The 16,366-nt window shown below is 43.5% G+C and overlaps 1 protein-coding gene across 4 annotated transcripts in view; it reads left to right on the top strand.

Annotated features, from left to right (window-relative positions):
• The first annotated feature begins 16,140 nt into the window (after positions 1-16,140).
• Positions 16,141-16,366, top strand: part of ATP6V1C1 (ATPase H+ transporting V1 subunit C1) — a 53,256-nt gene continuing 53,030 nt past the window's right edge. The window contains exon 1 of one of the 4 annotated variants that reach the window (XM_025393796.1): positions 16,141-16,347. The gene's annotated coding sequence lies outside the window, so the exon portion shown is untranslated. The remainder of the gene's footprint in view (positions 16,348-16,366) is intronic. The other 3 variants (XM_025393797.1, XM_025393799.1, XM_025393798.1) reach the window with 3 other exon arrangements.

Raw genomic sequence — 16,366 nt, forward strand, 5'->3', positions numbered from 1 at the left:
GTGCGGTGGCTCATGCCTGCAATCCCAGCACTTTGGGAGGCTGAGGCAGGCGGATCACCTGAGGTCGGGAGTTTGAGATCAGCCTAACCAACATGTAGAAACACCATCTCTACTTTAAAAAAAAAAAAAAAAAAATTAGCCAGGTGTGGTGGTGCATATCTGTAATCCCAGCTACTCGGGAGGCTGAGGTGGGAGAATCACCTGAACCTGGGAGGCAGAAGTTGCAGTGAGCCAAGATCGTGCCATTGCACTCCAGTCTGGGCAACAAGAGCAATACTCCATCTAAAAAAAAAAACAAAAAACAAAAAACCATTTTCTGAAGGGGGAGGTGTTCTGCAGTATGCAGGAAGGATTGGAGTGGGAGGAGAACAAGGAGAGGAATACGTTTTAGCGATATTGCAGTTATTTCAGGTTAAAAGTGATAGAGTCAGGGGCTGAACCAGGATATAGGCTATAAAAACAGAAAGGAAGGGATATGTGTAAAAGAAATTAAGAAAGAGGACTTGTTAGGACTTCACGTCAGGTGAAAATTATGAGGAAGATGGATACATTAAAGAGAGTATAAAGGTCTTAATCTTGAAAGTATGGTAGTATCATTTCCAGAAAAGGGAGATGATTTTTAGATATAAATTGGTAACCTGACTTTGAACACATTGATTCTGATTAGAGTGGACCATCTCAGTGAAACTGTCTACTAAGCAATTGCAAGTGGAGGATGGGTAAATAGTGTAAACTCTAGGAGAAGAGAAGAATGGAGAATCTATTGTGTGGAAAGACTCATCTTTTGTGGGTAGAGGAGGAAGGGAGCCATTGCGGGAGAAGGAAGAGAGGTTTGATATGTGGGAAGAGAAGTGACATAGAAAGTAGCATCACATAAGTCAAGAGAGGAGGTAGATTAAAGCCAGAGGATGGGGAGTGGTCAGAAATGAAGAGAAAAGCTTGGGGCAGTAGACATCTGTGGCGGGCACTCCTGTTCTCCTGACCTCCCTGCTTCTGGATGATATATCAGAAGGCATTACTTCTATGATATGTGTTTATAACACCACACTAATTCTGACACCAAATGTGTGTGTGGTTTATTCCCCCAACACCAACCAATTCTTCAACTCTCCAGATGCCAACTGGATGTCCTACCATTTAATTAAATTCTGATACTAATTACTAGGAGTTAGCACAGGCCCCACAGGTTAAGGACTCATTCCTAAAGACCTCCCTCACTTCAGATGCCAATCAAAAGTCTGGGCCACTTATACTTCTGTCAATGAGAAGAGTCAAACTCTGTAAAATATTGGAAGAGATTTATTCTGAGCCTAATGTGAGTGACCAGTGGCCTGTGACACAGCCCCAGGAGATCTTGAGAACATGTGCCCAAGGTGATCGGGCTACAGCTTGGTTTTACACATTTTAGGGAGACATAAGACATCCATCAGTACATGCAAGATGTACATTGGTTCAGTCTGGAAAGACGGGACAACTTGAAGTTGGGGGGAAGTGGGGAAGGGTTCCAGGTTATAGGTAGATTCAAAGATTTCCTGATTTCCAGTTGGTTGAAAGAGTTAAGTTATTGTCTAAACACCTAGAATCAACAGAAGGGAATGTCTGAGTTAGGATAGGGGTTATGGAAACTGATATTCCCACTATGCAGAGGAAGCCTCTAGGTAGCAGGCTTCAGACAGAATAGATCATGAATGTTTCTTATCAGAGTTGATTCTCTCCTGGATCAGGAAAAAGAAGGAACGGGGATTCTCTACAAAATGTAGATTTTTCCTCACAAGAGACAGCTTTATAGGGCCATTTCAAAGTATGGCAAAAAATATAATTTTGGGGGTAAAATACTTCAATTTCTTTCAGGCCTGCTATTTGTCATGTGATGCTATACCATAGGCTGAGATTTGGTGTCTTATTGCTACAAAGAGTCTGTTTTGTCCGTCTTAAGATCTGTTTTAATGTTAATGCTGGTCAACTGTGCCGGAATTCCAAAAGGGAGGACGGTATAATGAGGCCAGTCCAACTCCCCCTTTGCATCATGGCCTGAACTAGTTTTTCAGGTTAACATTGGAATGCCCTTGGCGGAGAGGAGGGGTCCATTCAGCTGGTTGAGGGGCTTTGAATTTTATTTCTGGTTTACATAGCCAACCACTTATAAAGTCAGGGGGTTCCCACAACTCCCCTTTGGATTGGATAATTTGCTAGAAAGTCTCACAGAACTCAGGAGGACACGTTACTTACTACTGCTGATTTGTTATAAAGGATATTCTAAAAGATACGCATGAACAACCAGATGAAGCGATACATAGGGTAAGGTTGGGAAGGGTTCTGAGCATAGATGCTTCTGTGCCTTGGAGTTTGGGGTGTACCACCCTCCCAGCACATGGATGTATTCACCAACCCGGAAGCTTTCTGGACCCACAAACCCCACTTAAGGTTTTTATGGAGGTGTATTAGCGTATGATTGATTAAAGCATTGGACATTGGTGATTAACTTAATCTCTAGCCCCTCTCCCTCCCCAGAGGTTGGGGCTAGGGGTGGGGCTGAAAGTTGCAACCTAATCACTTGGTCTTTCTGCTGATTCGCCCCCAACCTGAAGTTACCTAGGAGCCCCAGCCACCAGTCATCTCTTTGGCATAAACTCAGGTATGATTGAAAGGAGCTTACTGTGAATGATGAAGATGCTCTTCTTATACCTATCCTTCAGAAATTTACAAGGGTTTTAAGAGTTCAATGCCAGGAACCAGAGATGAAAACCAAATATGTATTTCTTAGTGTATCACCATATCACAAAGTGTTCCGAGGCTTAGAGAAAGAGGGTAGCTCTGTGGAGTCAAGATTGTAAGTCTTGGTTGATAACTTTACTCAAAACCTCACGAATAAATCTTTTGTTTTTTTAGACTGAGTCTCACTCTGTTGCTGAGGCTGGAATGCAGTGGCACCGTGTTGACTCACTGAAACCTCTGTCTCCTGGGTTCAAGCAATTCTGCCTCAGCCTCCCGAGTAGGTGGGATTACAGGCGCCCACCACCATGCCTGGCTAGTTTTTATATTTTTAGTAGAGACAGGGTTTCACCATATTTGCCAGGCTGGTCTTGAACTCCTGACCTCAGGTGATCCACCCACCTTGGCCTCCCAAAGTGCTGGGATTACAGGCGTGAGCCACCGCGCCCGGCACAAATAAATCTTAATCATGGTCAGTAGCAACATCCTTGAAGATGGCAATTCTGTCATTTTATTTTTCACATCATTGTCAGCATCATCTGGAACCGATATTTACTGACCCTCAGTTAGGATACCTTGGATGCAAATACAGAAATACAGTCTTGGCCAGGTGCTGTGGCTCATGTCTGTAATCTCAGCACTTTGGGAGGCCAAGGCAGGAAGATCACTTGAGCGCAGGAGTTCAAGACCAGCCTGGGCAATACAGTGAGATCTTATCTCTACAAAAAATTTACAAATTAACTGGGCATAGTGGTGAGCACCTGTAGTCCCAGCTACTCAGGAGGCTGAGGTGGAAGGATCACTTGAGCCCCGGAGGAGGAGGTTGCAGTGAGCTGAGATCATGCCACTGCACTCCAGCCTGAGCAACAGAGTGAGATACTGTCTCAAAAAGAAAAAGAAAAAAAAAAAAGTGGGTCGGGGGGGAGGGTAATTAAGGACTCATATTTTTTTCCATTTCTCCAGTGGAAGCCATCCCCAGTGGAAGCTTCATTCTCAGGGAGGTAGCAAGATGGCTGTAGCATTTCCAGATTGCAGCAGAAGCATGACTATTTTGAGGCAAAGGAAAGACCACCTCGTCCTGTAGGTCTCAAGAGCAAGAGAACTCCACGGAAGCTTTCCAGCAGATTTCCCCTTATGCCTCATCTGCCAGAATTAGGTCACAGGCAAATACCCGAAGCAATCATTGGCAAGAGAAATGGCATTACCTTCAAACATTAGAACCATTCCTGACAGTTTCCTCTGACATACGTGGCTAAAGAGATGGGTCCCTGAACAAAACTGTGGTTCTGTTAGAAAGGAAGAAGAGGGAATTGGACTCTGGGTGGGACCCTGGGTGGAGGGTACATTGCTTATCAGTTTCTAGGACTACAAAGACATGTTTACTTAGGATCCCTATTTGAAAGAGGCTTTTAACTAGTTGCGGGTAGACACACCAAAAAATGACAACAGAATGTTTAGTAAGGTTCTAAACACACAGTAGGCACCTAAAAATATTCACTGAATGAATGAACACATACTAATATTACACCTTGGGTGCTAAGTGAGTAACACAGCTATGCCGCAGAGGTTCAGAAGAATGACTGCTCAAGAAGTTCTAGTGCAATGACTCATCAAATTTCATGAGGTCCTGTGACAATGCAGATACCCAGGCCACAACCTCCAAAACTTGGATTCAGTGTTTTCATGGACTGCAGATTTAACAAGAATTTCAGTACCACCTCCATTAGTGTTAGGGAAGGTAGCTGCAGGATGTGGTTAGGGTAAACAGGTATTGTTTCCCCACTCCCAAAATCATTTAATGAATCATCAGATTAAAGACCTAGGAGTTTACCTTCTGATATTTATAAAGTGATTGCTAAGATCCAAAACATAGTGTTTGGCCAGGCGCAGTGGCTCACGCCTATAATCCCAGCACTTTGGGAGGCCAAGGTAGGCGGATCACAAGGTCAGGAGTTTGAGACCGGCCTGACCAACATGGTGAAACCCCATCTCTACTAAAAGTATAAACATTAGCTGGGCATGGTGGTGCGTGCCTGTAATCCCAGCTACTCAGGAGGCTAAGGTGGGAGAATCACTTGAACCCGGGAGGTGGAGGTTGCAGTGAGCCGAGATTGCTCCATTGCACTCCAGCCTGGGTGACATAGTAAGACTCTGTCTCAAAAACAAAACAAAACAAAACAAAAAGTGTTTAATAGTTCTTTTTTTACAGACATGTAAAAAAGACATGAGCCACAACACCTGGCCACCTGTTATAGCTTTGGGGAGTTCCTCCAGGTAATCAAAGGAAGCTTTATTTTGGAGAAAGCTCCACAGTCATCTGAGGGCTATGTGATCTACTAGTGGTGTACACTTGAAGGTTTTTTATTATGACTTATAAGGTATAAGTCACTATATTTTGTGGAAAGAGTAAAGATAATGCCTGCCTTCCATACAGTCCTGGGATGCACATGGCAGCTCTGGGGACAAAGTGTTGTTTACAGGGCTGGGCACGGTGGCTCATGCCTGTAATTCCAGCACTTTGGGAAGCCGAGGTGGGAGGATTGCTTGAGGTCAGGAGTTTGAGACCAGCCCGGGCAACATAGTAAGACTCCATCTCTACCAAAGAAAAAAAAATCAGCCAGGTGTGGTGGTGCACACCATAGCTATTCAGGTGGCTCAGGGGAGAGGACCCCTGAGTTCGAGGCTACAGTGAGCTATGACGGCACCAGTGCACTCCAGCCTGGCTGACAGAGTGAGACCCCATCTCTAAAACAATTTAAAATTAAAATTAAAAAAAAGAAAGTGTTGTTTGCAATTGTTGGGATCCCCCAAATGAGACTTATACCATTCGGTGGGCACAGATTGACAGTAATGCCAACGTGACCTCAGGGTCAGCTGTTAAATCAAAAGTTCTAAGGTCACTTTACTCAACTGAATCTAGTCCTTATTTATGGAGGAACTGCCTGAGGGCAGTCAGCCCAGTCGCTCCTGTTTGTTCATGTTGCCAGCAGGGTGACATTATCAACCCCATGGAATGACTGAGCAATGGCAATAGGAATGAGGCTGAGGAAGACATCTGGAGGTATTGACAGGTGATTTGCACGGGAGGTGCAGGAGCTGGGGCCATCCCCCGCTGTTTTGGTAAGATTAAGAGGAGTGATGGTCAAACTGTGGTCACAGCCATCTGGCAGGAGATGGCTGACCCAGCAGTGAGCTAAATTTAGGGCACTTCTCCTAAGGTGCAAGTTCAAGAGAATCACACTAAGATGTTTTCCTTCCTGAAGAAAGCTCCGGTGATGATTTCAAAAGACAATGGTCGTTAAGGTCTCTCTCCCCAGCACTGGCTGAGGTCTAAGGTGTTACTTCCCAGATGCTGGGGTTGTTGTTCTCAAAGTGTGCTTAAGACTAGTATTCATTATTTCTGTTGGTAATTTTTTTTTTTTTTTTTTTCCAAGATAGGCTCTCACTTTGTCACCCAGGTTGGAGTGCACTGGCAGGAACACGGCTCACTGCAGCCTCAACTTCCTGGGCTCCAGGGATGCCCCCACCTCAACCCTCAAGTTGCTGGGACTATCGGTGCCTGCCACTACACAAGGTTAATTTTTATACTTTTTTGTAAACACATTGTTTCACCATGTTGCACAGGCTGATCATGAACTCCTGAGCTCAAGTGATCAGCCTGCCTCAGCCTCCCAAAGTGCTGAGATTACAGGCATGAGCCATCAAGCCTGGCCTCCTGTTGATAATTTTTTAACCACACCCTCCCCTTTAGTAAATCAGTTGCCCTATGTATCGTTAACTATTTTGAAAGACATATGTTTGTACATTCACGAATTAGGTGTAACAACACATAGGGGACTAAAGGGATGCTGCTTATAACCATTAAATACAGTGCATCAGTGTTTTGTGTTGTTTTTCTAGAGACAAGTTCTTACTCTGTCACCCAGGCTGCAGTGCAGTGGTACAATCATAGCTCACTGCAGCCCCCACCTCCTGGGCTCAAGTGATCCTGCTGCTTCAGCCTCTATAATAGCTGAAACTACAGGTGTGCACCACTGTGTCTGGCTAATTTTTTAACTTTTATTAGAGACGAGGTCTTGCTATGTTTCCCAGACTGGTCTCAAAGTGCTGGGCTCAATCTTCCCATTTTGTTCTCCCGAAGTGCTGGGATTACAGCACTTTGTGAACCATCTTGCCCTGCCAGTTTTTTTTCTTTTCTTTTCTTTTTTCTAATCAGATTGGTACATTATAACTACTAAATACTAACTTCCAGTTCTGTCACTTTTAGACTATTTGGTGTAAATAAGATGAAAATCAGATTTAGTCCAGAGGTGACTACTTCTTAGTATAGCACAGTACTAAGAACTGTTCAAAATCTTTTCCACTGTGTCATGTAAGCAAAGTAAAAAGTAGTAATAAACGGAACAAAATCCTGAAATGAAGGCGGGAGAGCAGAACTAATTTTTTAAGAAAATATATTCCTATTTCTATGAACATTTGCTGCTCCTAAGATTTCATGCTATTTCTAAGGAGATAATGACAAAAATGATGTTTTCTGCCAGGCATGGTGGCTCACTCCTGTAATCCCAGCACTTTGGGAGGCTGAGGCGGGTAGATCACTAGGTCAGGAGATCGAGACCATCTGGCTAACAGAGTGAAACCCCAACACGGTGAAACCCCATCTCTACTAAAAATACAAAAAATTAGCCGGGCGTGGTGGTGGGCACCTGTAGTCCCAGCTACTGGGGAGGCTGAGGCAAGAGAATGGCGTGAACCTGGGAGGCGGAGCTTGCAGTGAGCCAAGATCGCGCCACTGCACTCCAGTACGGGCGGCAGAGCGACACTCCGTCTCAAAAAAAAAAAAAAGATGATTTCTATTAGTTCAAGGACCAAGACTACGAGGGACCAGAGGAAAGGAAGTGACGGTTTTAACTACTCAGAAAACACAGTACCTCTTCCCTTCCCCATCCTCTGTCATAAAATGTTTGAAATCTGCTCTTTCATTTGATTGTGAAATCTGTTCAGCTACCCTTACTGAATGCTTACTAGGTGCAATGCATATTCAAGACTCTCTGGTACAAGGTGGTCTTGGTAAGGCTGATAAAATATAATGCAAGTGGAATTAGCTAAATGCCAATAAGTGCCACAAGAATTCGAAGTATAAAAGGAGTATGTCTAAGAGACGATAAAATAAACGAATAAATAAGAAAAAAAAAAAAAAAAAGGAGGCCAGGCACGGTGGCTCATGCCTGTAATCCCAGCACTTTGGGAGGCCAAGGTGGGTGAATCACTTGAGGCTAGGAACTTGAAACCAGCCTGGCCAACATGGTGAAACCCCATCTCTACTAAAAATACAAAAAAGAAAGAAAAAAAAAAAAAAGAAAGAAAGAAGTGAGAAGAGGCTTCACACCGCAGAGGACATGGGTTCATGCTAAAGCATGGCCCAAGGGGCCAGACAGCCTTGGTTTAGAACTCATACCTGCCACTTACTAACTTACTGAGCCCATGGTGCAGGTTGCATAAGTGCATGAACATGAATAGAAATATTCTAGAAGAGGCCAGCCGCGGTGGCTCACACAGTAATCCCAGCACCTTGGGAGGTCAACGTGGGTGGATCACCTGAGGTCAGGAGTTCGAGACCAGCCTGATCAATATGGTGAAACCCTGTCTCTACTAAAAATGCAAAATTAGCCGGGTGTGGTGGCATGTGCCTATAATCTCAGCTACTTGGGAGGCTGAGACAGGAGAATCGCTTGAACCTGGGAGGTGGAAGTTGCAGTGAGCCGAGATCGTGCCACTGCACTCCAGCCTGGGCCACAGAATGAGACTCCATCCCTCCCCCCTCCAAAAAAAGAAAGAAAAGCCGGGCACGGTGGCTCACGCCTGTAATCCCAGCACTTTGGGAGGCCGAGACGGGCGGATCACAAGGTCACGAGATCGAGACCATCCTGGCTAACACGGTGAAACCCCGTCTCTACTAAAAATACAAAAAATTAGCCGGGTGTGGTGGTGGGCGCCTGTAGTCCCAGCTACACGGGAGGCTGAGGCAGGAGAATGGCATGAACCCGGGAGACGGAGCTTGCAGTGAGCCAAGATTGCGCCACTGCACTCCAGCCTGGGTGACAGAGCAAGACTCCGTCTAAAAAAAAAAAAAAAAAAAAAGAAAGAAATATTCTAGAAGGATGTACCCAAGTGATTTTTCCTGAATGGAAGAATAATGGGTGATGTTTATATCTTCTTTTTGCTTGTCTATACTTTCCAATTATTAAACAGCTAATAAGTATTAATTGTTATAACAAGAATAAAGAAAAACATAGTTTAAAAAGCTGGTATTCACCGCTTGAACCAGGCAGGCGGAGGTTGCACTGAGCCAAGATCTCGCCACTGCACTCCAGCCTGGGCAACAGAGTGAGACTCTATTTCCAAAACAAAACAAAACAAAACAAGACAAAACAAAAAAGGCTGGTATTCACTAAATACTTGACATTTATTGCTATGACAATTTCTGTTCCTAGTCTTCTCAGCAAGGGACATGATCTATAGAAACGTGTGACCGTGTCGAGTCAGAAATTCACTATGTGGCTGGCATTCAGGAGCGGATCTCTTAGCTAGTGAGTGAACCTGAGGTGGGAGGCGGGACTCGACTCCAGAGGCAGGGCTCCAAATCGGATGGAGGACTAGCTAAACCAGGGCAGGGGCAAAAGCAGCTTTTAATCAGACACACCTACCAGTGTGCCATGTCAATTTACAGCTGCCATGGGAACAGCCAGGCGTTACCACCTCTTTCCATGGCAATGACATAATGACCCAAAAGTTACTACCGCTTCCCTAGAAATTTCCTCATAAACCGTTCCTGAATCTGAATGCCATTAAAAGTGGGTATAAATATGACCAAAACTGCCTTACTCTGCCTACTGGGTAGCCTCGCTCTGCAGGAGCAATCATCAAACTGTAACACTGCCTCCTCAGTAAAGCTGTTTTCTTCTACCTCTGGCTTGCCCTTGAATTCTTTCCTGGGAAAAGTCAAGAACCCTCATGGACTAAGCTCCACTTTGGGGCTTGCCTGCCCTGCATCAAACCTAGCTGACATCTCAAAGTGGCAAAGCAACTATAATTTATTATATGATTCAATTTTATTCTCATAACAATAGAGGTAGATATTATTGTCTCACCTTACAGATTAAAAAATTGAGGGTATTATACATTATGCAGTAAGTCACAAATTTGGGAATCTGAGAGTGTTATAAGTCAAGTACTAAGTTTCTCAGCCTCAGCATGGTTGACATTTTGGATTAGATAATTCTGTTTGGGGTCTGTCCTGTACATTTTAGGATGTTTACCATCATCCCCGGCCTTTACCCACTAGGTACTAGTAGCATCCCTACCCCTAGGTTGTGACAACCAAAAATGTCTCCAGACATTGCCAAATGTCCTCAGGTTGAGAATCATGAGTCTAGTATATTCATTAACCTTGAGCAATGAACTCCAAAAATTCAAGATATAAACCTCATACCATTTTCAACACTTCACCTTCACAGGGGCTTAGTTCTTAATTAAATCTTTAATAAATAGTGTTGATGATGAAAATGAACATAAATAATGATGTAATAAACATATTTTGCATAAATACTTTTCTATCTTTTGCATTATTTCCATTCTAATGACAGTCAAACGGAACAAACGTTTTAAAGGCTTCTCATTCATACTGTTAATCACTGACTAAAGAGTTGTACAAATTTACATTTCTACTATCAGTTTAAGAGTCTGTCTTACCACACCCTCACCAGCATCGGTTATTATGTGTATATTTCTATCTTTGCTAATATGAATTCTTATTTCTATTTATTTCAATATTTATGTTTATACAAATTTGTATTGTTCTTATTTATATTTTTGAGCACTAATAAGAGTGAATATTTCCCATATGTTATAGCCAGTGGCACTTCTTTTTTTCTCAACTGTTTTGTGCTTTTTGCTCATTTGGCTTTCAGGTGGTCTTAGTATTGTTCTTTTTTTTAGAGACAGAGTCTCGTTCTGTCACCCAGGCTGGAGTGCAGTGTCGCCATCTTGGCTCATTGCAACCTCTGCCTCCCAGCTTCAAGCGATTCTCATCCCTCAGCCTCCTGAGTAGCTGGGATTACAGGCATACACCACCACACCTGGATAATTTTGTATTTTTTAGTAGAGACAAGGTTTCGTCATGTTGGCCTGGCTGGTCTTAAACTCCTGGCCTCAAGTGATCCATCCACCTTGGCCTCCCAAAGTGTTGGGATTACAGGCGTGAGTCACCGTGCTCGGCCCTTAGTATTATTTTTATCAATTTGTTCAAGCTCTCTGTATATTGTAACCTGGATAGCATATATTTCTACAAAAAAATATTTTGCATAAAGGCATTAGAGCTTAGACTTTATTAAAGCTCTGGGAAGATGGCAAAGGATTTAAATCACAGCAACTGAAGGAAGCTTAAATTGAATTCTAAACACTCCTCTTTTTATAAGTCCTTTGTCATTTGTCTTTCTCTTTTCTCTTTCTTTCCTTCTCTTCCCTATGCCTCCCTCCCATCTCTTCATTCCCTAATTTCTGTTGCTTTTCAGTGGAAACTAGCTTAGTTATTTCTTTGGTCTTTGCCTCCATTTACCGATACTCTCTGTTTGTCTTCCACCCTAGTGGAAGGTATTAGTTTATCAAGGTATTTTCTTAAACGAGGACACTTAGTTTAAGTGTTACGCCAGTAACAACTTTCAAGATATCTTGATTATTATACCAGAGTGAAAAAGAGTTCTGAATCCTGTTGCCCTATTTGTTTCAAATACTTTCTCCACTTTGTTTAACTAATGGGTAATAGGCTTAATACCTGGGTGATGAAATAATCTGTACAACAAACCTCCATGACACAAGTTTACCTATGTAACAAACCTGCACATGTACCCCTGAACTTAAAAAAATTTTAAAAATTAAAAAAAGAAAACAGTAATCAAAAAACAAAATAATTTATTGCTGGTATGATTCCATCCTGCACAGCTGTTCTCTGGAGTGTGGTCGTTTACCTCTGTCTGGCTTCTCTCCTACCTAAGTGCTTGCTGCCACCCATGGAAGATTTGACGGACATGGACATCAGACTCCTGAGGCTCCAGAACTATCTTTTTGGTTGTGAACTAGAGGTCAACAAAGATTATCACTTTAAGGTGGATAATGATGAAAATGAGCACAAGTTATCTTTAAGAATGGTCAGTTTAGGGGCTGGTAGAAAGGATGGATTGTATATTGTTGAAGCAGAAGTAACGAACTATGAAGGCAGTCCAATTAAAGTAATACTAGCAACTTTAAAAATTATGTACAGTCAATGGTTTATCTTGGGGGCCTTGAAACAACATCTCCTGTGGCCTTAACACTCAATGCGTTTCAGGGCCTGGGCATATGAGTACACAGCACTTACTAGGTATGAAGGAAGACGCAAAGCAGGACATGAAGAGGAGGGAGATGTGAGACTCTTTAGTATATCTGGAAAGTGATCTGCCCCTGGAAGTGGGTGCATTTCCACAAGAAAAAAATAAAACTTCTTGCTGATGAAAATCACGATGATGATGATGAAAAGGAAGAAGATTTTGATAAGGGGAAAGCTGAAGAAAAAGCTCTAGTGATCTATACAGGATACTCCATCCAAAAAATGCACAAAAATAAAACCAAAATAAAAAAGACTCAGAACTATCAAGATTAAGAATCCTTCAAAAACAGGGGGAAAAAACCTCTTAAAACACCAAAAGGACCTAGTTTTGTGGAAGACATTAAAAGCAAAAATGCAAGCAAGTATAGAAAAAGTTGGTTCTCTTCCTAAAGCTAAGTACATCAATTATGTGAATAATTCCTTCTGGATGACTGACTAGGAAGCTATTCACGATCTCTGGAAGTGGAAGAAGTCTCTTTAAGAAAATAGTTTAGGCCAGGTGCGGTGGCTCACGCCTGTAACCCTAGCACTTTGGGAGGCCAAGGTGGGCGGATTACTTGAGGTCAGGAGTTCAAAACCAGCCTGGCTAACATGGTGAAACCTCATCTCTCCAAAAATAAATAAATAAATAACAATACAAAAAATTAGCCAGGCAAAGTGGTGGATGCCTATAATCCCAGCTACTCGGGAGGCTGAGACAGGAGAATCGCTTGAACCTGGGAGGTGGAGGTTGCAGTGAGCAGAGATTGCACCATTGCGTTCCAGCCTGGGCAACAGAGTGAGACTCTGTCTCAAAAAAAATAAATAAATAAATAAATAAAATAGTTTAAACAGTTTGTTAAAATTTTCTCTTTCTTTTCTTTCAAAAAATTCTTTTAACCAAATGGTTCTTATAGAGACAAAAATTATCTGTCATTTCATTTCTATAACAGTTGATCTCTAACTGTCCTTTTTATAATTCAGAGTGAGAAGTTCCCTACCGTGTTGGATAAATATTGTCCAGGTTCCATCGGCAAAAATGTGTTGTCCAAAATGCCCCTTTAGTTTTTAAAGACGAAACTCCATCCTTTGTTTTTTTTTTTTTTTTTTTTGAGAGAGTCACACTCTGTCACTCAGACTGGAGGGCAGTGGCACTATCTTGGGCTCACTGCAGCCTCTGGCTCCCGGGCTCAAGCGATTCTCCTGCCTCAGCCTCCCAAGTAGCTGGGATTACAGGCATGCACCACCACACCCAGGTGATTTTTGTATTTTTAGTAGAGATGGGGTTTCACCATGTTGGTCAGGCAGGTATCAAACTCCTGGCCTCAAGTGATCTGCCCACCTCAGCCTCCCAAAGTGCTGGGATTACAGGTGTGAGCCACCGTGCCTGGCTCTTTGCTTGGTTTTCAGTATATATGTATGTATGGAATATTATGATAGGACATAGTAGTAGCTGTGGTCAGACAAATGGAAATCATGGGAAGACAAAAATATACAAGTGAAATAAACTCAATATTTTAATAAAGGAAAAAATAAATTTTTTCCCTTGAAAAAGTTGTAAGAAAAAAACAAATCTTCTCGTATGCCTCTTAGGAGTGCTTTAAACTTAGATGTTTCCAGATGAGTCGTGTTTAGATAGGTGGAAATGGAGGAAAAGGTGTGGCATGCCCATGGATATCTAGTATGCTTATATGCATAGTACAGTATTTAAAAAGTGAGTTGCTTCTCTGTAAAAATATATTACTTTACTATTAGAAACCATTGGAGAGCAATCATGCCCTGCTTATATTAAACATCTTTGCTAGATTCTTATTTGATTTTTTGAGATGGGGTCTTGCTTTGTTGCCCAGGCTGGAGCACATGGCGCACTCACTGCAGCCTCAGACTCCTGGGCTCAAGGGGTCCTCCCATCTTAGCCTCCTGAGTAGCTGGGACTATAGGCATGCACCACCATGCCCAGCTATGTTCGCTAAATTTTTAAGTGAGATACATTCAACTTCATAAAAATTAGAGCTAACATTTATTGAGCACTCTGTTATACTGCCTCCCAAGTATAACATGGTAATTAAAACACTGGAGCCCAGGCACGATGGCTCACCCCTGTAATCCCAGCACTTTGGGAGGCCCAAGTAGGCAGATTACTTGATCTCAGGACTTGGAGACCAGCTTGGCCAACATGGGAAAACCCCGTCTCTACTAAAAATACAAAAATTAGTTGGGTGTGGTGGTGCACGCCTGTAGTCCTAGCTACTCAGGAGGGCGGGGCACAAGAATCACTTGAACCCGAGAGGTGGAGGTTGCAGTAAGCTGAGATTGCACCACTGCTCTCCAACCCCGGCGACAAAGCAAGACTCCATCTCAAAAAAACCCCGAAACTAAAAAAAAACCCCAAAAACATTGGAAAGTGCTGCGAGGTATAATTCAGTTTAGCAACTAAGAATCCAAGACAAATTCCAGCACTTTGGGAGGCCAAGGCGGGCGGATCACGAGGTCAGAAGATCGAGACCATCCCGGCTAACACGGTGAAACCCCGTCTCTAAGAAAAATACAAAAAAAAATTAGCCGGGCGTGGTAGCGGGCGCCTGTAGTCCCAGCTACTCCGGAGGCTGAGGCAGGAGAATGGCGTGAACACGGGAGGTGGAGCTTGCAGTGAGTAGAGATCGTGCCACTGCGCTCCAGCCTGGGCAACAGACCGAGACTCCGTCTCAAACAAAAAACAAAACAATACAAAACAAAAAAAAATCCAAGACAAAAAGTCTGCTTCAGGACCACACACAAGCACGAAGAAATCAAGATAGTTCAAGCATAGACCTAACAAAAAAAAAATTGCCTTTAGGCTCATTTTGTGATGGCAGATAAAAGCCTCTGGAATTCTGACAAGTTTGTGAAGCCATGTTACAGAACTGGTTATTGTAATTGCGTGAACTTCATCCAAAACTGGTAAAAGCATCAGGCTGGGGATAGTCTGGTGGTTGTTACTTTCTGTCCGACCTAATACTGAGGCTCTAAGAAATTCTGTGGTGAATTTCTGTAGGGGGACACAGCCGAAAAGGTGTAAGATAGGTCAGAAAACCTGGGTCCTATAATATATAGTAATATTGACGACCATTTACTGGTTGTTTCCTAGGTACCAGGCATTGTGCTAACCGCATGCTTCATTTAATCCTTACAATACCTCTGTAAGGTATTTATTATTACCACCACTTTGCAGGTGAATAGGCTGAAGTTCAGAGGTGTAAGGTCACACAACTAGTAAGTAGGAGAGCCTGGATTCAACACCTGGTGTCTATTCCCTTGTGCTAAACAACACCGTGCCCTCTGATTCTTCACTTTCCTCATCTGTAGATCTAAAAGGATTAAATTAGAAAATCTCAAAATTTCTACTGCTTCTAAAACTGTGTTCTAAATTACCACATTACTATCTATCTTCCAAAGCTAATGAAATATGCAGGGTTCCGGGGAGCTTGATACCTATTTTTCTCCAAAGGACATGATTTCCCCTGTCTACGCCTCTGTTTTAAAACCTTCTTTGGTTTCCCACTATCTAACATGGTTTCAACTATTTATGAGGCACTTTCGTGGCAAGGAGTGATTCTTCCCAGTGGACAATCCTAAGAACCAGCGCAGTGCTTGGCGCACAATAAATGCTCCATAGACCATTTATGAAATTAAGTCTAAGTGGACTTCAAGGAAAATGTGAATCTGCTGAAATGAACCACTAGCCAGGATATTAGGTAGAAAACCAGGCTGACGAAGAAAACCCCAAGTGGAGAAGCCCTTTTAGGGGGCTGGAGACAATTTCTGACCCGCAGAAACCTGAAGTGGAGTGCCGTTAGGCATGGTGGCGGTGACGTTTACAGGCGGCGGACAAAACGCCGCCTGCGACACTGGAAGAAGCGGAAAACCCCACCCATCCTGGAACAACCGCAACCAGCCCCAACGCTGGGGTCCCCTTGCCGCCCTATAGCCTCCTAGTCCCGCCCCTCTCCCAAGACCCGAGGGAGGCAGCGGCTGCGGCTGCGCAATGGCGCCCGCGTAGGCGGAGCGGCGCGCGCGCGGTCAGCTGACTGCTGGGCTGGCACGTGACTTGTTCTGTGGGCGCTGGGGTAGAGGAAGCCTTGAGGCCGGAGCTTAGGTCGGGAGGGGATGGAGCGCTGAGCCGATAGCGTCCGCCAGGCCGCCCGCCTCCGTACCTGTTACTGCTGTCACTTCCTCGTTTGACACCTTCCTGGGTCAGTGAGCGATGGCTCT

The sequence above is a fragment of the Theropithecus gelada genome, chromosome 8, assembly GCF_003255815.1.
Source record: "Theropithecus gelada isolate Dixy chromosome 8, Tgel_1.0, whole genome shotgun sequence".
NCBI lineage: Eukaryota > Metazoa > Chordata > Mammalia > Primates > Cercopithecidae > Theropithecus > Theropithecus gelada.